The following is a 21290-nucleotide window of genomic DNA, read 5'->3' on the forward strand; positions in this document are numbered from 1 at the left end:
CTAGCTTCACACGTACCAGGTCTCATTAGCACAGGGGTTATTTGTGTCAGCTCCCACTCTGCAAACAGGGAACATACAGATCACATGTAAGCCCTTGTCCAACTAACTATGCAACAAGCAATTAAACAGTTATCCAATAATTCATATGTATTATTTCATAACTGAAGATAAAAAGAATAGTAATAAATTCAGCAAATCTACCTGTAAGTCAAAACAGAGGAGGTATCAGATACAATTACAATATATAAGCACTTATACATAGATAATAAAATTATCACAAATCATCACAATTACTCACCGCGATACCAAATCCTTTCCCTTCAAATTCTATTTACATGTAAAGAATCAATCCTACTATATAAAAGGCTAACCGTTTTCCAGACAACTCACTTCCTACACTGGGTGGCCTCCAGAGGGCGCTGCCATGGAGGGAAGCCCAGAAGAGGCAGCCAGTCCCTCTGAAAGTGCACAGTGGCAGGAAGCCCAGGACAAGATCAGGTGTGGACCAGGTGGCAATGCCCACCCCCTGCCTTCACCCAGCTGGGATCAGGTGGGTGCTCACATGTGTGTCATTTGTTGAAACTAGTTCTACCACTTCATTATAACAAGGGTACAAGTCTTGTGAAAACAAGCATCACCCACAGAACTTCTCTCAGAGGTACCCAACCAGCCACTATTTGTGGCAATGCCCATCCCCCCTTCACCCAGCTGGGATAAGGAGCAGAGCAGGTGGCATTGGCTGCTCCCCCTTCACACAGCTGGGATCAGCAGCAAAGCAGGTGGCAATGCCTGCAACCTGCCTTCACACAGTTGGGATCAGAAGCGGAGCAGGTGGCAATGCCTACCCCCCATCATCACCCAGCTGGAATCAGGAGTGGAGCACATGGCAATGCTTTTTCTGCCTTCACTCAGCTGGTATCAGATGCGTAGGTGGAAATGCCTGCTCCCCCTTCACCCAGCTGGGATCAGGAGCAGAGCACGTGGCAATGCCCATCCCCCACCATCACCCGGCTGGGATCAGGCACGGAGCAGGAGGCAATGCCCACTCCCCCTTTCACCCAGCCAGGATCAGGAGCAGTGCAGGTGGCAATGCATGCTCTCCTTTTCACCCAGTCAGGATCAGACATGGAGCAGGCAGCAATGCCTGCCTCTTTTTATCCGGATGGAATCAGTCTCAGAGCTGGTGGCAATGCCCACCCCCCCTTTCACCTGGCCAGGATCAGGCACGGATCAGGAAGCAATGTCCAAGCCCTCTTTACCTGGCAGGGATTAGGAGCAGAGCAGGTGAAATGCTTCACCCCATCAGGATCAGTGGTGAAGCAGGAAGCAATGCCCATCCGCCCTTCACCCAGCTGGGAACAGGAGCAGAGCAGGTGGCAATGCCCACCCCCCTTTTACCTGGCCAGGATCAGGCACAGAGCAGGAGGCAATGTCCAAGCCCTCCTCACTTGGCAGGGATCAGGAGCGGAGCAGGTAGAAATGCCCGCCCCCTTTCACCCTGTCGGGATCAGAAGCAAACCAAAAAAACAGTATTTCCCCCAGACGTTAAACAAATAAATCACCTATGTTAATAAGATTTTATATATCCTTGAAGTGCAAAAGTGTTAATATAGCTTACATATGTTTCAAATCCACTCTTATCTAAATAAATGTGCTCCCAAGGGGGTGTGACATCACTTCCTGTGATGTCACGCTGGCCGAGGGCATGCTCCTGCACTTTGTTGGGGCCAATTTTGGCCCAAATGGGCAAGCGTTAGCCCCATGCGAAACGTGGGAGCATGCCCATGGCTGGAGTGATAACATCAGTTCCTGGAAGTGACATCTTGAGGAGGCCTCAGAAGGTAAGTCCTGGGTCCCTCACCTCCAGAGAGTCCTGGGAACCCTAGATTGCAGCCTTTGCCTGCTGATTGTTGTAGCCCCCCAAAGTCAATTTTCTTGCAAGTGCACATGCAATGGAGAAGGTGACTTAACAATTTTTGTCCCTACGTGCAGTTTTTGATGGAGACTACCTTGCTGGAATTTCTTTCAGCTTCTTCCACAGCCACTGGCAGTGTACAAAGAATCTGCAGGGCTATGCATATTTCATTGAAGATTAGTTGCCACAGGCTCCATCTCTATATTGAAATAATTTTCATCTTGAGTTTGTTCACCTGCCTCCCTAGCTACTGTATTGTTGCCTGACTGCAGAAAGGCCATGTTTAACTTGAAAATCTGGAGCACAGATTGGTTTCCTTTACCTCTTTACATTTCTGCTTGCCTGGTTTGTATTTAAGCCACTACCAGACATGGCAGCATGGAGTCTGTGTTTCTGAGTGAATTAGGCAATTACATATATCTTGCGCTTGCAATATGCTACCAGAAGATGCAGCAGCACTTGTTCCCAAAGACTTATGAAGGGTTGACAGGTCTCCATGGCAACTGGTGGGAAATTGGAAGGGCGTGAATGTGTGGGAGAGAGGGGTGCAGTGTTTATGCTGTTTTGGTCTGATTCTTAGGGAATTGGCATTGGCACAAACATGCGTGCTTCTGCCCCACCCCCATGCGATGATGTCACTTCCAGAAGCGATGTCATTGTGTTGGGGCATGGAGGTATAAGCGCTCATTTACCTGGGCTGCCTTCTGGTGGACAATCGCTGGGAATTCACCCACCACTGGCATACACTTGGCAACTCTAGTCTTATGTAGAGATGGGCACGAACCTGAATACCAACCAAAAAAACCCACAAACCAGCCCGATTTGTGGTTTGCGAACCAGTGGTTCGTGGAAGCTCATTTCTAGAGATGGGCACGATCGGCATTACGATAGAAAAATACCCACGATAATGGCATTCGCGTGATCGGGACCCGGAGGATCGGTGCCGTACACAGCGACCGATCCAGCGTTCGGGGGGGGGCTTCATCGGGGCTTGATCGGGCCATCGGTATCTGATCAGAGATCCAGTCTCTCCGGCGCCAGTAATCTATTCCCCTGGCAACGGAGCCAGGGAAATGCCTGAGCTGAGTTTGCCCTCCTTCTGTCACCCTGGAAACCCGAATAGAAGCCCAGCTTGCCTTGATCAGCAGGGCTTCCTTCCAACCACGGAGCAGCAGTGCACTCACCAACTTGAGATAGCCAGGGGAGGGAGGGGGAAAGGGGTGTTCCGTAGCCATGGGCACTCCAAACGTTTTTTTGCTTTTTTAAAAAAACGGGGCTTTGTAGGAGGAATGGCTGTTTTTCTGTCTGTCACTCTCTGTTTTTAACCTGCTTTTAAAACACTGTATTTTGTGGGAAAAGCTCATTCACGGCTCTGTGTGTGTGTTTAAAATATGCTTTTGGAAGACTGGCTGCTTGCTTTTAAAATTGGGTGGGGAGGAATGGAGGATTCTGTCCCTGCTTTTTTAAAAAAGCTGGCCGAAACATGTTGACGGGGTGCCTCTCTCTCTCTATTTGGAGAGGCAGGGACAGGTTAAAAACTCCCCCCCCTCTGTTCTAAGTGTGTGTGTGTGTGTGTGTGTGTGTGTGTGTGAACGTCCCCTCCCCATGCCTGCTGGGCCCCCTGAGGGGAGGCGGCTTGTTGCTGGGTTAAAAACTTCCCCCCCTGCACTAAGTGTTTGTGTGTGTGTGTGTGTGAACGTCCTCTCCCTGAGGGGAGGCAGCTTGTCGCCGGGATAAAAACTTTTCCCCCCTCTGCTCTAAGCGTGTGTGTGTGTGAACATCCCCTCCCTGAGGGGAGGCAGCTCGTCACCGCCTCCCCGTGTCCGCTGGACCTGGAGGTCACCGCCACCACCCACCTTCCCACATAGCTGGGAACAGTGGGGCGCCCCTCCGCTTTGGCCTCCCCGATCCAATCCACAGATCGGAAACGGGAGATGACCGGTGTGGATTGGTGATTTGGGGTCGGCGCCGGCACTGATCCCCAATCAGCTTGATCGGTAATTTTTTTTGGATCGTGCCCACCTCTACTCGTTTCCACAAACTTCCATGAACTGGTCTACTGGTCCGTTTGGTTTGTATTAAAGGGCAGTTTAAATCACCATTTCCCCAGGGAAATGGCCATTTAAACTTTTCCTGCCGCTTGCAAGCGGCAGGGCCCTTTAAACTATCAGCTGGTAGGCGGCAGGGGGGATCCCCCCTTGATACCTGCCAGCTGATAGTTTAAAGGGACCTGCCACTTTCAAGCCCAAATCCCACAAACCCCAGCCCCAGCTGGACCTCTGTGCTCCAGTAAAGTGTACCCTCCCTCTCATGTATTGGTCCTTTTGGGGAGAAAATAAATTGCCCAAAACTTTTTGTTGACTCTGCCCCAGGCAATACTAGCACAGATAAACTACCCATATCTGTGGCGTAGTTGTCCTTTGGATTTAAATCCAGAAGAAAGACATCACTAGTTAAATGGGATTTTACTTGTAACTGCTGTCCTTAGAATGGCTTTTCCTGAGAAGTCATGCATACAGAACTAGACATGACAGTAGAGGTGTGCAAAACAAAACAAGCAACCTGGAAACACATCTAGAAATCATTGTTTTGTTCAGTTAAAGTAACTTCCAGTGAACCAAACAGGGAACCAAGTTATAACAGCACCCTCCCACCAAAAAAGCTTGTGTGCTTCTTTTTGGATTTTGCTATGAAGTGGCAGCAGCAGGCAGACAGCCTCTTGTTTTCCTTAACAGCATTCTACTAATCAGATACCAAGGGGAGAAAACCCTTACATTATACCACCTAATCAACTCCATTGAAGGAAAGGGGGATAAGCGCAAAAGTGTATCTCCCCCCCCCCTTTGGCAGCTCTACCATGGCAAGTCTCTTTCCCCCACCCCCATCAGGGCACTTGGACAGTCAGCCACAGTGAGGAAAAGTGCTGCAGGACGTGGTGCAAGGGGTCTGTACAATCAATCAAATGTGATAAAAGCCTTGGAAGACTTCGATGATAGGCTGCAGTCCTAAAGACACTTCCCTGGGAGTAAGCACTAGAGATGGGCATGAACCGGAAAAAAACGAACCATGTGGTTCGTGGTTCATCGCATTTCATGAACCATGAACTTTCATGAACCTGCCCCAGTTCACGAACTGGTTCGTTTGCTTCATGAAAACATCACATCCAGGTCCGCAAATTGTTATTTCCAGGTCAGCAGAAGGTCACTTCTGGGTCAGCACAAGGTCTGCAGGAAGTCCACCCCCTGTTGGCTAGGAAACTGATTGATCAGCACCAGGCTATCTGCAGTGACGAACCAAAAAAACCGAACCAAATGAACCAGCCTAAAGTTTGTGGTGGTTCATCAGAAATGGGCTCTGATGAACCATCGGTTTGCGAACCACGAACTGGCCTGGTTCGTCACAAACTTTGGCTCGTATTTGAGAAGGTGCCTCCTAATGGTTGATCAGACAGACAGACATTGACTGACTGACTGACAGTGCAATCCTAAGAAAAGTATGATTTCAGGTGAAGTACAGTAAAGAAGACATGTAGTAAATGCAGGCCTAGAGATTATTATATTACCTACATTTAATAAATAATGGTTCAGTTTTTTTAAAAAAGGAGCACAGTCTAATAATCAGGCCAACATTGTTCAACTATTTCTATAGTTATTCTAAGGTAAAGTTGGCCTTAGTAGTGTGAAGAAAGTTCAGAAAGGGCTAGAAACATAAACAGAGGAGAAGGAGTGTAACTACCTTTTTGTGAAAAATTAAATGGGGCTGGCAGCAGTGTAAATGAGATGGATTGTACAAAGTCCTTCACTGAAAACAACAGACTGAGGATTCTATTCATCTCACTTTCAGCACTCTAAAAGCAAGGATATTGCAATACAAGAATGAGGTCTCATCAAGCAGACAGCACATTTTGTAAATTCTATAGAACTACAATAGCACAATTCTTACTTAAAACAGATGGAAAAATGACTTCAGAAAAGAGTTATAGAAATATATGTTAATTCATTTAGTGGAATTCCTGCTCTTCCTCAAGCATTTTGTTTCCTAATGATGGCTTTGATTGAAAATGTTAATCGAATATATAAATTGTTATATACAAGAAGGCAGATTTCCACAAGCTCTTTTGCAAAACATTATTTCCAGAAGTGTAGCTTGTTGTCATTAAGAGTATTTAAATGTTTGTCCCTACATCATGAATTCATGAATACATAATTCACTTCCCTTTCTCTAATCATCCATTATTTTGGAATTCTGCCTCTATGAGAAAAAGCAGATCTTCATAGAGATTTACCAGTATACCACTTAATTAAAATATAAAATACAAAACTGGTGGTGAAATCCTGATAACTTAGTATCAGCTTGACAAATACATTTGGGAATTTAGTTAGGTTATCGCTCATGGATAGCAAAACTTGGGCTGCGGCAGAATGTATGAGTTCTCATACTTGGTCTCACTGTGTGTGGCAGCCTTCAGTATGACTAACTGAGCTGTCAAAGATCCAGAACCTGTTCACATGAGTCTGTACATTGTCAACTGCAGCAACAAGTGATAAATTGCAGGTATTAATTAGACCACCCCAGATTAATTGCCAAAGGTAGAACATTCCTATCACCCAATATCAATTCAAGTGCAATACTGTCCAATCAAGACAATGCACAAATCTAGAGTCACCAACTGCTGATAGAGAGATGAGAGTTCAAGCAATGTATATGATATGTGTCCCAGAATGGAAGACAATGCCGACCAGGTTCCTTTGTTAACATTGTCCACATAAACTGTTCTGCCTTAATCATATCAGCTTCACACCACTAGACCACCCATTATTCAAGTGCTTGTATAATTCATTTTTATAAGAGTACCCAGTCCTCATTACACAGCTAAATTCTGTATAGCTAAAGAATAAAAACTGTTTAAGATTCAGGTACCAAACATGTTTGAATTTAATGATATTCATGTGAATGTCTCTGATTTTTTAAAACATGATGAAATAATGCTTTGCCTTCAATCGGCATAATTACCAACATGCTTAAGGGTACACATATGCAGTCAATTTATGAAATCACTATCAGCCTAGATATAAAACTTTTTGTTGTTCATTCCTCTTACACAGCTTTCCAAGACAACTATTTGTTGAAAATTCTTGTAATAGCCAATCTCTCTGTCTTGTACTAATTAATGATGGAAAGCTACTATTTTTGGTTATCCTGGTTTTGCTTAGCACTTTGAAAAATATTTTTGACTCATTTTACTTCCACTTAAGAACAAACACAGTATACCTCAAGTAAGAAAATTACTTGCAATTCTACTGCATGCTTGTAAACCAGAATGAGGCACCTTAAATGAAGCAAAACAAGGAAATTAGCCCCAGATATAGCTGAACGCTGGCCATGTGTTTCTGAAATGGGAATCTACAGGCCTGTCCCCAAGCACCCTCATCACTAGATCAGTAGACATATAAAATGTGAAAATCAAGACATAATCTGAGAAAAAGTCTGCAGCAATATAGCAGACAGAACTACATCATATTTTTTGGCGTATGGACTTTTTTTTTCCAAAGGGCAACATTTGGCCAATGAATAGAATGTTTTAAGAGACCCTCCCAGCCCCCAATTTATAATGAAAGCTTTTCCATGTTTGAGATACTATATTTACTTAGTTCAAATATTTATGGGTGCAATGTATATACAGTATTGAACAAAACAGAAACCAGATTCATTCCTTAATGAGTGAGAAGGAATAGACTACATACGGGACTAAATATATACCATAGTGTGAAAAAAAAACCTTGGCTGATACTTTGTTAAGCCACCAACCATAAGAAAATGTAAGTCTTCACAGCTACTGAAATGAATAACAAGAACAAAATAAATCAGTATTCATTTTTGTTCTACATTATCAGATTTTTGTTTAGACAAAGCTTAGAATGTTCAAAAAAATTTATTCAGCTGCTCTAGTAGTTTCATGTTTCACAAGTGGCTGCTACACAGTCTGTGCTCCCATATGACTGGATTAAAGTTCTTTGACAGGCTGGTTAAAGTTATTAGACTAGCTCTGGAGTGCTTGTTCAAATCCTCAGCCATCAGTCATGGATAAGTTGCTAAATTCAGAATGACATCTCAATTTTTTGAGCAAGAAAGCAGATTCAGTCCTCAAGGTCAATATATCATCAAGGGGCACATTCTAAAGAAGGGTATCTATGAACTGGTAATTGTGTGAGAACTGTATTTGTAGATTAGAAAATAAACAGCACTGGTATATGTATTGTCGGAGGCTTTCACGGCCGGAGAACGATGGCTGTTGTGGGTTTTCCGGGCTGTATTGCCGTGGTCTTGGCATTGTAGTTCCTGACGTTTCGCCAGCAGCTGTGGCTGGCATCTTCAGAGGTGTAGCACCAAAAGACAGAGATCTCTCAGTGTCACAGTGTGGAAAAGATGTAGGTCATTTGTATCTACTCAGGAGGGGTGGGGTTGAGCTGAGTCATCCTGTAAGAGTTTCCCAGGGTTTGGAATGTTAATGGCGGGAGGCTTCACTGTATCCTGAGGAGGTTCTTTTGCATATGGATTGGTACTTGATGTGCTAATCTTCTCTGCAGGGCTATTGTCGGGGATAGAATGTTTTGTTAGCCTGGTGTTTTTCAGAACTGGAAACCATGCTCTGTTCATTCTTAAGGTTTCTTCTTTCCTGTTGAAGTTTTGCTTATGCTTGTGAATTTCAATGGCTTCCCTGTGCAGTCTGACAAAGTAGTTGGAAGTGTTGTCCAGTATTTTGGTGTCCTGGAATAAGATACTGTGCCCTGTTTGAGTTAGGCTATGTTCAGCCACTGCTGATTTTTCAGGTTGTCCAAGTCTGCAGTGTCTTTCATGTTCTTTTATTCTTGTCTGGATGCTACGCTTTGTGGTCCCGATGTAAACTTGTCCACAGCTGCAGGGTATACGGTATACTCCTGCAGAGGTGAGGGGGTCTCTACTGTCTTTTGCTGATTGTAGCATCTGTTGTATTTTTCGGGTGGGTCTGAATACTGCTTGAAGGTTATGCTTTTTCATTAGCTTACCCATCTGATCAGTAATTCCTTTGATATATGGCAAAAACACTTTTCCTGTAGGAGACTGTTTTTCCTTGGTTGTTTGATTCATCCTGGGTTTGATTGCTCTTCGGATTTCATTTCTGGAGTAGCCATTTGCCTGAAGTGCGTGGTTTAGATGATTAATTTCCTCATTGAGAAAGTGCGGCTCACATATCCGTCTTGCACGATCCACTAATGTTTTCATTATGCCTCTTTTCTGTCGGGGGTGGTGATTGGAGTTTTTGTGTAAGTACCGATCAGTGTGAGTTGGTTTCCTGTAGACCCTGTGACCTAACTGAAAGTTTGCTTTGCGGATGACCAAGGTATCCAGGAATGGGAGTTTTCTCTCGATTTCTTTCTCCATTGTGAATTGTATGTTCAGGTGGATGTTGTTGAGATGATTCAAAAACCCCATCAATTCTTCCTCCCCATGGCTCCAAATGATAAATGTATCATCCACAAACCGGAACCATACACTAGGTTTGTGGGGTGCTGATTCTAGAGCTGTTTTTTCAAAATGTTCCATGTAGAAGTTTGCTATAACTGGGCTGAGTGGGCTCCCCATGGCCACCCCATCCATCTGTTCATAGAATTCATTGTCCCATTGGAAGTAACTGGTTGTCAGACAATGGTGGAATAAGGCTGTTACATCCTCTGGGAAAATCTGGTTAATAAGTGCAATAGTGTCTTTTGGCAAAGCCACCAGCAATATAACACGCAAGGAGAGAAATGCCATCAAGACCCTCAATGCAGATCCAGACATCATCATTCTACCAGCTGATAAAGGCAATGCTACAGTGATCATGAAAACAGAGGAATACAAAAAGAAGATTAAGGAACTCCTGGACCCCTCCACCTACAAAAAACTAAAACGAGATCCCACTTGCAAAATCACCAGGCTAACAAATGCGCTGATCAAGAATTCCTCACTACATCCCGACACGCACAGAAAACTATGCAAGACTGAAGCACAGCCACCTAGACTATATGGACTCCCCAAAATACATAAGGATTCAGTCCCACTCTGACCCATTGTGAGTGCCATTGGCTCACCGACATATGTATTAGCTAGACATCTGGCCGATCTCCTGCAGGACCACATCGGGAAAACCTCGTCTTACATCAAAGATTCAGCAGATTTCATCAACAAAATCAGTTCTCTGAAACTCAATCCACAAGACATACTTGTCAGTTTTGATGTTGTATCCCTGTTTACCAAGGTTCCAGTAAAAGACACTATTGCACTTATTAACCAGATTTTCCCAGAGGATGTAACAGCCTTATTCCACCATTGTCTGACAACCAGTTACCCAGGATGAATCAAACAACCAAGGAAAAACAGTCTCCTACAGGAAAAGTGTTTTTGCCATATATCAAAGGAATTACTGATCAGATGGGAAAGCTTATGAAAAAGCATAACCTTCAAGCAGTATTCAGACCCACCCGAAAAATACAACAGATGCTACAATCAGCAAAAGACAGTAGAGACCCCCTCACCTCTGCAGGAGTATACCGTATACCCTGCAGCTGTGGACAAGTTTACATCGGGACCACAAAGCGTAGCATCCAGACAAGAATAAAAGAACATGAAAGACACTGCAGACTTGGACAACCTGAAAAATCAGCAGTGGCTGAACATAGCCTAACTCAAACAGGGCACAGTATCTTATTCCAGGACACCAAAATACTGGACAACACTTCCAACTACTTTGTCAGACTGCACAGGGAAGCCATTGAAATTCACAAGCATAAGCAAAACTTCAACAGGAAAGAAGAAACCTTAAGAATGAACAGAGCATGGTTTCCAGTTCTGAAAAACACCAGGCTAACAAAACATTCTATCCCCGACAATAGCCCTGCAGAGAAGATTAGCACATCAAGTACCAATCCATATGCAAAAGAACCTCCTCAGGATACAGTGAAGCCTCCCGCCATTAACATTCCAAACCCTGGGAAACTCTTACAGGATGACTCAGCTCAACCCCACCCCTCCTGAGTAGATACAAATGACCTACATCTTTTCCACACTGTGACACTGAGAGATCTCTGTCTTTTGGTGCTACACCTCTGAAGATGCCAGCCACAGCTGCTGGCGAAACGTCAGGAACTACAATGCCAAGACCACGGCAATACAGCCCGGAAAACCCACAACAGCCATAGCACTGGTATAGGTAATTTATTTATTTGTTACAGTTATATCCGAAACTTTCTCAAAGAACCTCAGAGCCATGTTCTGTCTTCACAACAATCCTGTGAGCTGTTTATGCTGAAAAGCAATGACATGTTCAAGGCTAGCTGTGTGGGAATTTAAACCTAGAACTCCCAGATCTAGACTAGCCTTTCTGTTCGTGGAATCATGCTGGTTTTAAAAGTGTAGTCCAAAAATCTCTGTCAGTTGACAGCCAAAACATTTTTGCTCATCAGCATGGGGCAGAGATCTAGATAGGTTGTTACTCTGCACAACTTTTTTCAAGCTTGAAAAAGAGGCAAGTCTTACTCCATTCTTTATTATGCAATGAGTAGGCTATAAATGATAAAATGCAATTGCCAATACAACCTCTCTTGAATGGGAAGGACATTACTTAAAGGAAAGTGATGGTGGTTTCTCACACAGGTAAGTATACTGAATGAAATATCCATCCCTCCACCTTGAGGGCAACATCTGGTACTGTTTGCAAGTCTATTCAAAAACCATAATGGATTCCAGCTGTTTTCTGGTGGAAAAATGAACATGTCACAATTACATTGCAAATGGTGTCTTTGTAGATCATCTCAGAGAAAACCTAAGCATAGTAATGGTGTGGACTAAGCCTGAGCTTAGTTGCTAGATTTATTACAGGCACTGCCAACAATTCTATATTTAGAAATGCAGTGACTACCACAATTATGGAATATACTTATAACATTGGTTTGTATTTCCAGTTGTGTATCTGCATAAAAACTTTCCCCTACTTCCAATATGCATCTAAGTTCATAACAACGATAGGAAACAATAAGGCAAGGAAATGTACAGTTCACCATGTTTTCTTTCAATCTGCTTCCTACCTATAAACTACATAGTCTATGCAAATCTCACAATTGGCTTCCAGTTGGCTTCCAGAATGCTCTGCAGGATCCAATGCCCCCTGGCAGTTTGTTGGATGAGCTGGTGGGGGACTGGTATGACTATCTCTCTGAAGCCGTCGACAAAATTGCTCCCCATCTCCCTCTCCACCCCTGTATCAAACTAGCTCCCTGGTATACAGAGGAGCTACAATGGATGAAGCAAGAGCTGAGACGGCTTGAGCGAGTGTGGCAGCAGAGTTGGGACAAAGAGGTGAGATCATCTTATAAAGCATTTATGAAAGCCTATGAGGTGGCTGTGAAGGCGACAAAGAAGAGTTTCTGCATTGCCTCCATAGCTTCTGCAAGCTTACGTCCAGTGAAATTATTTCAAGTAGTTTGGTTCTTAGTCTCCCTTTCTCAAGATGACTGCCAGATTAGAAATTCGAATACAACAGAACCAGATGCAGCTCCTTAGACACAATAATTGACAAACCAACAATAAGGAGCCACAATGAAATATATAACAAAGTACAGATCAATTTAGTCGTGTATACTATGTACAATAATAAAGTATGTTCATACAAAAATAACAGTATAATCAAACATTCTTAACAATGTGACTAATTGCTTCACAATAGACCATAAACGCTCAATGAGTTCCACCAGTGAACAACACTTGTAAATGATTTTTCATGCAGTACATTCCAGGTGCATTCCCCTAGTTCACTGGAGTATCTAGCCACAGATGGCAAAGCATTGAGGGTCCCTAAGAAAAACTCCGAGTTGGGGTGGGTTGCACTGTGGATGTAAAGCACCCTATGGGGAATCCAGTCACGCCGGGTTGATGGCTGCACCGCCCTACAAGCGTCCGGATTAAACAGCTTGTTTCAAGATGACTGCTTCCTCAGGGACGGTGTGGAAACGACCCTGGTGTGTAGTCCCAACTGTTGATGGAGAACCACTCTTTAATGCATAGATTCAGCGGACCAGAAAGGGGCGGGCTTCTGCAAGCTTATGTCCAGTGAAATTATTTCAAGTAGTTTGGTTCTTAGTCTCCCTTTCTCAAGGTGACTGCCAGATTAGAAATTCGGACATTAGCTGTGAGGCTTTTGGGAGCTTTTTTGCAGATAAAATCTTGTCCCTCCATCATGACCTACTGGCTACAGTTGATACAGTAAGGGAACTGGAGACCCCTTGGCTGTCTTCTGGTCCATTTCTAGATCACTTCAGTCTGGTGTCCCAGGAGGAGGTTGACAGGATCCTGCAGCTGGTGAGGCCCACCATGTGATCACTGGACCCCTGTCCTTCATGGCTGGTAAAGGGCAGTGCAGATGGGCTGAGGGTCCCATTGGAGACTATTATTAACATATCTTTGAGCTCTGGGTTTTTTTCCGGGGCGCTTAAGGAAGCCATGATGAAACCTCTCCTGAAAAAACTATCTTTGGACCCCACTGACCCGTCCAGTTACTGCCCAGTTTCAAACCTCCCGTTTCTGGGCAAGGTGTTTGAGCAGGTGGTAGTCGAGCAGTTGCAGGCTTTCCTGGAAGATTCTTCTGTCCTGGACCCATTCCAGTCTGGCTTCTGTCTGGGCCACAGGACTGAGACAGTGTTGGTTGCCCTCACAGACGGGTTTTGTAGGCACCTGGATCGAGGTGGGTCAGCACTGCTGGTTTTGTTAGATATTTCAGCAGCATTTGACACGATCAACTATGAATTGTTGACCCATTCCCTCACCGATGTGGGGATCTGAGAGACTGCTTGCAGTGGCTTGTCTCCTTTCTTCATGGTTGGGGACAGAGGGTGGCAATCAGGGAGAGGTTATCAGCATGCCAACCAGTGGTGTGCGGCGTCCCACAGGGGTGATTCTCTCCCCTTTGTTGTTCAATCTTCATATATACCCCCTCACCCAGTTGGTACGGACTGGTGACAACCCAGTTTTGGGACTGGGTTGTCACCAGTAAGCTAATGACACCCAGTTGTATCTGTTGATGGATCACCGGCCTGACTCAGCCCCGGATGTCCTAGTGAGAGCTTTAGATACTGTGTCTGGATTGGTGAAGCAAAGCCAACTGAAGCTGAATCCAGCGAAGACGGAGATCCTGTACTTGGGCCAGTCCTAGATCCATCTAGTAATACTTCCCTACTGGTCTCCATTGGGGGGGCTATATAGCCATCTAACCCTCCCATATGTGAAGTCACAGTTTGATGATATCAACTGCACCCCCTCTCCCCCCTGTATATAGTTGTCAAGGAAGAATGGAGGGGGAATTCCATCTTGGGATCTGGAATGTATGTTTACTGAGAACTCTGTTTTTAATGTATTTAAAATGTTTTTATCCTTTGCAGTTATCCATACTGTTGTAACCTGTTCTGAACCCGCTTGTGGGGAGGGCAGGCTATAAATTAAATAAATAAATACATATTTCTTAAAATCAAAATACACTGTTCATAGGCACTGTATGGTCACTAGGTCTTGGACACACTGAATTAAATGTTCTGCTCAAAAAGGAAAAACAAGGCAATGAAAATGCCCCAGAAGCCATTGACAGCGTTCAACCCATTTTAAAAACTGCAGAAGTCCTGGATTTGGTCTCACAGGCTCACCTACTTATCCTAGGAAGAGATTATTATTTCAATCTACTTGTATCCCTTAAGACACATAAAAGCTATCATTCCTAATAGCATAAATGGGAAAGATGTAAATGTTTGCATACTAATATAGATCCCAGACAACATCTATTCACAGCCCTCTGGCAATTGATGTTAAAATGAATACTAGTATATTGTACATAACAGCGATGTATAGGTAGCACTAATTGTGACTACCTAAGGTTATGTAAAATGTTCTGTTAAAAACGTCAAAGCTAGAGTGCTATTTAATGAGTCAAGATGGTAGAAATAGGATTTACTCTACTGCCACTTCTATTTTAATGCTGTATTTCTATATCTTAACTTTTAGTTTAACATTTAAACTACTAATCCATAGGCCAGTAGTTTCACTAAACTAGTTACGTCAATAAAAAATGTTTCAAAAGGGATGCATTAAGCCACATGCAACTGCATGAGAGGATGTATAGACCTTGACTATGTGGATCATACAAATCCATGTGGCCAAAGAGCTAGAACTGGTCACAGCCACTGACCAACCACATGTACATGTGAGAAAAAAATCACATGTATTGTTGGTTCCAATCATTGTATGTGCAAATGATCAATTACAGGATGAAGTTTGCAATTATATTAATATCAACTGGTCAATAATTTCAATAGAAAAAAACAAATTCCGTGGTCATATGAATATTTGAATCTGACTTTTCTAATTAAATACAGTTCAAGATATCAATTTAAAGTTTACTTGTACTTTGTTTAATTAGGACACACAAAGGGATGTTCATTTGTTTCACTAACTTCTTCATCCACTTTACAAATGTAAAATGTAAAATCAAGATTAAAGAAAGTTTGTTAATATATAATTAATAATTCATTTCCTGTCTATGCACCTAACCCTACTACAGGAAATTGTTACTACACCGTACAGAAAACAGCAGGGCTTGTTAGTTGCAACAAATCTGGACCATTAGGAATTAGTTATAATTAACTTTTGTTAGATTGTAATATGAGACTGGCATTCTGCACATATGTTATAAAAATTCCATCATAGTCAATGGGATGCAGCCTGTGTGCAGGACTGCAGGCCAAATTAATATTATTGATGGATTACCTGGAGATTATGCGAAAGGTAATTACTTAAGTTTTTATATTATATAATTAAATCAAGTAAGAAGTACTACGAACTAAAAATATTATTTATATATGAAAAATGCAAGAGAAAACTTAACAGTATTTTATTAAAATGCCTTAGGAAAAGCAACCGTTATTAAAATATGAGATTGCTAATATGTAATGTGATTTTTAATAAGATCATCTAATTTGCTTATTTTTAAGAAGTTTGACTCAACATCATAGAGATTAGAATAAAAATAAACTTGCTGGTTTTGACATTGTTTTCTGTTAGTTTAACTTCACATTCTCACTTACTTCCATTTTCAGTTTTTATTTCTCATTCATCTTAGTACAACATTGTGACTTCCGTTGCAAATCCTGGGATTTAAGTCCAAACAATAGAGTGTTTATATTAAAAATTTTACTCCAGTCATTTTTGTGGACAATTTTGGGTCTGGTAATTTTTGTAGAACAAGCACTCTGCAACTTTAAGCTATCCAAAAGTATCTCTTTAAGAGTATTAACAATTTTGCAGGTATGGAAATGTTATATCAAGACAAAGTTATATAAAATATCAGCACATTTATTCTGTCACACCATCTGTGAACTATGGACTCCACAACAAAACATGTTACACATTGAAATCATTACCTCTCTGAAGTCTGCAGCTGGCATTTAAAACTTATTGATGGCATGGGTATCAGTGGCTCAGTAGGCAGCCCTCTCGCCTGAGGCGCACAAGGTCACAGGTTCACATTCTGCTTAGAGGAGAGGCTGGACATATTTCAGGATTGTGTGTGGGCTGTGCTAGACTCCTAGGAGGTAGTCCTTAAGACAGTAAGTAAAACCATGTATGCTTTGCAAATATCAAAGCTCTCGTCTTAATGGTAGAGCAAGAAATGGCAAGGGAGATACATTATGTATGCCTCAGCAAGTGCAAAAAATATAGCTAAGGTTCCTGAGAGTCATTCACCATCACCAGCATTAGGAGTTTCTTAAAATATGATGCTAATATTAGACAAAGCATCTTTAAGAGAAATGGGATAGGAAAATAGGTATAGCAGTATTATAAATTGTAATGTAACCTGCTCTGGTGTTAATGCTCTGATGCTTGGTTATCCCAGATGTCTCCCTCCTCTTCTTCTTTATAGACAGGTAAAGTTGGATCTCTTGAAGGAACTGGGGATCACACTCTAGGCAAAGGTTGGACAGGTGATCAATGTACAGCATGAGATTTTGCCGTGGCAATGTGCCTCCAACAGTGACTGGATCATCTAGGCAAAAGAAATAAAGCAAACATGAAATGAAATTAAATGAACCCTGTAGATAATTAAAAAATTGGGTTGTCATAACAATTATTATGTCTATTTAATTGGCATGACCTCCTTTCTTTCATACTACAGTTCTTTTTGAGCACATTTCTTAAAACTCTGTTGCACTTTTGTTTTAGCTCTTCAAAACCAATTTTTCTTCATCAGTGTTCCATCACCGAAAAAGACAAGATGTACTTTCACTTGGTAGTAAATTTCTTTTTCTGCTGGCATCACTTTGACTTGACATTATGTCCTGCAACATTAATGTGCAAATGGATCAGATGCTAATCCCACGCAAAGTAATGGAAAGTATTTCTGTTCACTTGCACAAGCAATTGAGGAACATCTTTGATTAGGAGATAATTAAAAGGCAAAGAATCACCTTCTGATCAGAACATCATAATTGCATCTAGAATAAGACTGTCAGCTTCTGGCACCTAGTGGAAGGAATGGGGGTCATAGAGGGTGCTGTCGCTTGATGACATGACAGCATATCTTGGACAGACGCAGAAGTAACAACACACTGCCCTAGGATTTAGGTGGGAACTCTGTGGTTTTTTTCGAGTGGCATGACATCCTGGAAATGACTTCATGCCATTGAGCAATGGTGATTTTTGTTTTTGGCAGTTTCCCCCCTACTGGCTACTAAATGGCAGTGGGCAGTTGGGGAACTGTCAATGGGGCAGGAGACCTGGCAACCCTAATCAAAGTCCCCCAAGTGCACTTGTGCCCTACCACCATAAGCGCTCTCTCCTGCCTTGCACTTAAAGTCCACGCAGCTCTAAGTCCCCACAGCAGGGGGCAGCTGGGCAGAGTCTCCGGTTGCCTGCCAACTTACCTGGGTTCATGGGCACCCATGGAAGTTATATGGGGTGCCTGGTGAGCTGACTGGGCATGCGGAGGGGGGCTCACCCGCCATGAGGGCTCATGTAGATTGGTCCCTGTGGTGCCATCCTATGCGCCACTGGGCCTCATGGGCAGGGCAGGGCATGGGGGAAGCTGAGTTTTCCCATTCGATGGGAGCCTATGGGCTATGGCACCTTTTTTGCAGTGTAACTTTCTGCTGCTGCAGAAGGTATGCCTGGGCCCGAAGCGTCTTAGGGAGCCAACCAACTCCTGGCCTGCCCCCTGGCCCACCCCCTTCAGTGCCAGTGCAGGAATTTATGCCACATTTGCGCCTCCATCCAGCCATCTGTCCTGGCCACCACTGGGCCACGGCAGGGGTGTGTCTTGTCTGACTGCCAGCGGAGGGGGATTATGCCTGTGTAAATCCAAGTCACGATGATGTAAACCTTAGTCTACTCCCTGAGCTCTTTCAACCCTCCCCTTAGGATTGCACAGTTAGTCTCTGAGAGCACTTTTTCTGTGAAAAACAGAAATGGTTACTTAGATGAAAGACACTCATTTATTGAAAGAAATAATAAAAGCAATGGGTTCATCTAAAAAATGAGCTCTCAGCATCTCAACATAAGGCCGGATCAGATATGTTAGCCAAGGGCTAATGAGCTAACTTTGTGATGTCTGCAAATGGTTCAGAAAACTGGCAAGCTGAATTTTGTTGTCATTGCGACACAGTTTAGTCAGCAACTTGCTCATCAATCTTTTTACATAGAATCACAAAATCCCTGGTATTGGATTGATTAGATACAAAGGAAATATGGCAACACAAAAGGCAAGGCTTGTTCAGAAGGAAACAAAAGGCACAGTGAAAAGTGTTAATAACTTGCTTAAATGCATTCAGACTATAATTTAAAAGTTAACCACAGTTTCTCCCTGGATTCTCAAAAAGCCAAAGTAATTGGGGTATCTTTAATACACAAAATAGCTGTCTGATATTTCAGATATGCTCCAAATTAAAAATACTATACTACACATTTTTCTCACAAACTAAAAAAGACTATACAGAAAAACAAATACAATTAACTACACAAGAACACATTTCATAAAGAAGCAAAGAATGTCCTCTTAACCTGTGATAACAAATTTGTTTATTTAGTTTTCTTCTTAGTAAGAAAGCAATTAGGGTTTTTTCCCTACAATAAAAATATCCTTATGCATTTATAAACACTACTGGTAATTATGTAATTACCTTACCTAATCATGTTAAATTGCTGTCAGTGAGTTTCCCACCACTGATTACCTACATAGTGTGCTAAATCTAAATGAAGTCTTTGCTAAAGTGCACTTAGTGATTTACAAAGGTGTCTCTGATTCTAAGAACCATAACAGCACTATATTATTTACTATAATCACCCAATGTCCAAGGTCAAGGATAGATCTCACTGAATTTCTTGTATAAAAATCCAGAGAAACACTGATTTAAACACATGGCTTATTTTTGTGTTCCTCATCATGACTTCTACATCTAACAGTAACCTTTCACGCCCCCCCCCCACACACACACCTTAAACACTATAATTTTGTAATTAAAACTAGTTATGTAATTTAACTTATAGATTTTTATCCCAAAGAAACTTAGATCAATTCCAATGTTCAGTCACATTGGAATAATTCATAGTCTAAAATATAACAATGTAGTTTAAAATTAAGGAATAGAAGAACTGCAAATTAGTCAAATTAATACTACCAAGGAACCACTTACGAATCATTTAATGTAAAATAAATCCAGAGATGCTGATTCCCTAGTAAGCAACACACAAATATTTTGCAGTCCTTTTACATACCTACCATTGTACCAAATGGTACCATATTGGAATATTACTGCCTGCTAATATTTAACCAGCTGAATTAGGGCCAAACTAGATGACATTGGGGATCCATGACCAGAACCCCGGGTGAGATTTAACTGCAAAAAGCAGGCATGACTGAACGTAATATGCATTGGGGACAACAGCCCTAGGGACTAGGAGCATTTAATTCTTCTGTATTGCACCATTTCCCTTATTTGACTCCCCCCATTTAAAACTGAAGTAGAGGGAAAAGGCATACTTTAATTTCGAAATGTTCCTGCGCATATATATATATATATAAAACATTCAGTGCTGTGCTTCAAGAGCCAATAACCTTCAGTGACCCTGTCCTCTCTCAGTCTTTTCTCCTATTTATTTTAGTAGAAATGCATACATTTAAATGTCGTTTTGTATGGTTTTCAAGTGTCATGAGGTACATGTATTTTGTGCTTGGGTATACATATTGCAGTTCAAATTGTAAAATGTAAAAAGAACACACCCTTTGAAGGTTGACAAGATGTCTGGCTTAGCATGACTGTTTTGATATTCTTTCTTCACTCTCACATTTTCTTTCTCAACTTCTCCATTCATATGAGAAAAATTTTCTTGAAGTTTAAGTAAATCACAGAGATAGTCATTTCAGTTCTGCTCTCTCCCCATTTTCCTCTTCTTAACACTTCCCCCCTCCTAATTCTTTTCAAATTGGCATTTCAAAGACACCAGTTTAACCCAGCTATACAAGGAAAAGGACTGGCTCCAGCTCTGCCTCTCCTGAGAAACAACCAATGAAGGTGGGCAGAAATCTGGGGCAGTGACAAGAGTCCATTGGGGAGAGTTAGAGTGGGAGAAGGATTTTGGGCACTGCTAAAGAAGGCAGCAGAAAGATAGCTGGCTGTTAATCAGTTTTGTTACATAGTAATCATTCCCTATTTAACCACAGTATACTTATGAGTTTAAAATAATTAACTCCAGAGTTCTATGTTGTAAATAAAATTTATTTTTGTTTTGTTTACCCCTAGCTGGCTTGAAATTGTTGACTGAGGGAAAATATCACACACACACACACACAAACAAACCTCAAACACTCTGGTCACAATGGGCCAAGTTTAAGTATATGGTGGCAACTAGAGGGGGGCACGGACTGAAAAAAAGACCAAAATTTGACACTGACTGGCCCAGTTTGGCATTCATGAACAGGTAGGTTGTGGGATGTGCGCTTTTCAAGGACACGATGCCTTTTTGGGCAGTCTGTAGGTCTGGCAGTTTGTGAATCTAGACTTCCTGACAACGATCAATCAATTCCCTAGGCAACGGAGCGGACGTCTGCCGTTACCTTCTCTGGCTATCAAACAGAAAGCGCTCATTCTTCTCTATGAGAGCAGAAGGAGTAAATCCCCACCACCTCTCAGGCAAGTATTTCAGTTTCCAGCAGACAGTAATACCAGGAGAAACTGCAGGATGGGATTTTTCAGTCACAGAGGGAGGTATTTGAAGTTTATGCTTGAGATTCTGGCTGCTTCTGTTCCACAGCCAGGCTCCGGGGCTA

The sequence above is a fragment of the Eublepharis macularius genome, chromosome 4 (genome assembly GCF_028583425.1).
Source record: "Eublepharis macularius isolate TG4126 chromosome 4, MPM_Emac_v1.0, whole genome shotgun sequence".
In the NCBI taxonomy this organism is placed as follows: Eukaryota; Metazoa; Chordata; class Lepidosauria; order Squamata; family Eublepharidae; genus Eublepharis; species Eublepharis macularius.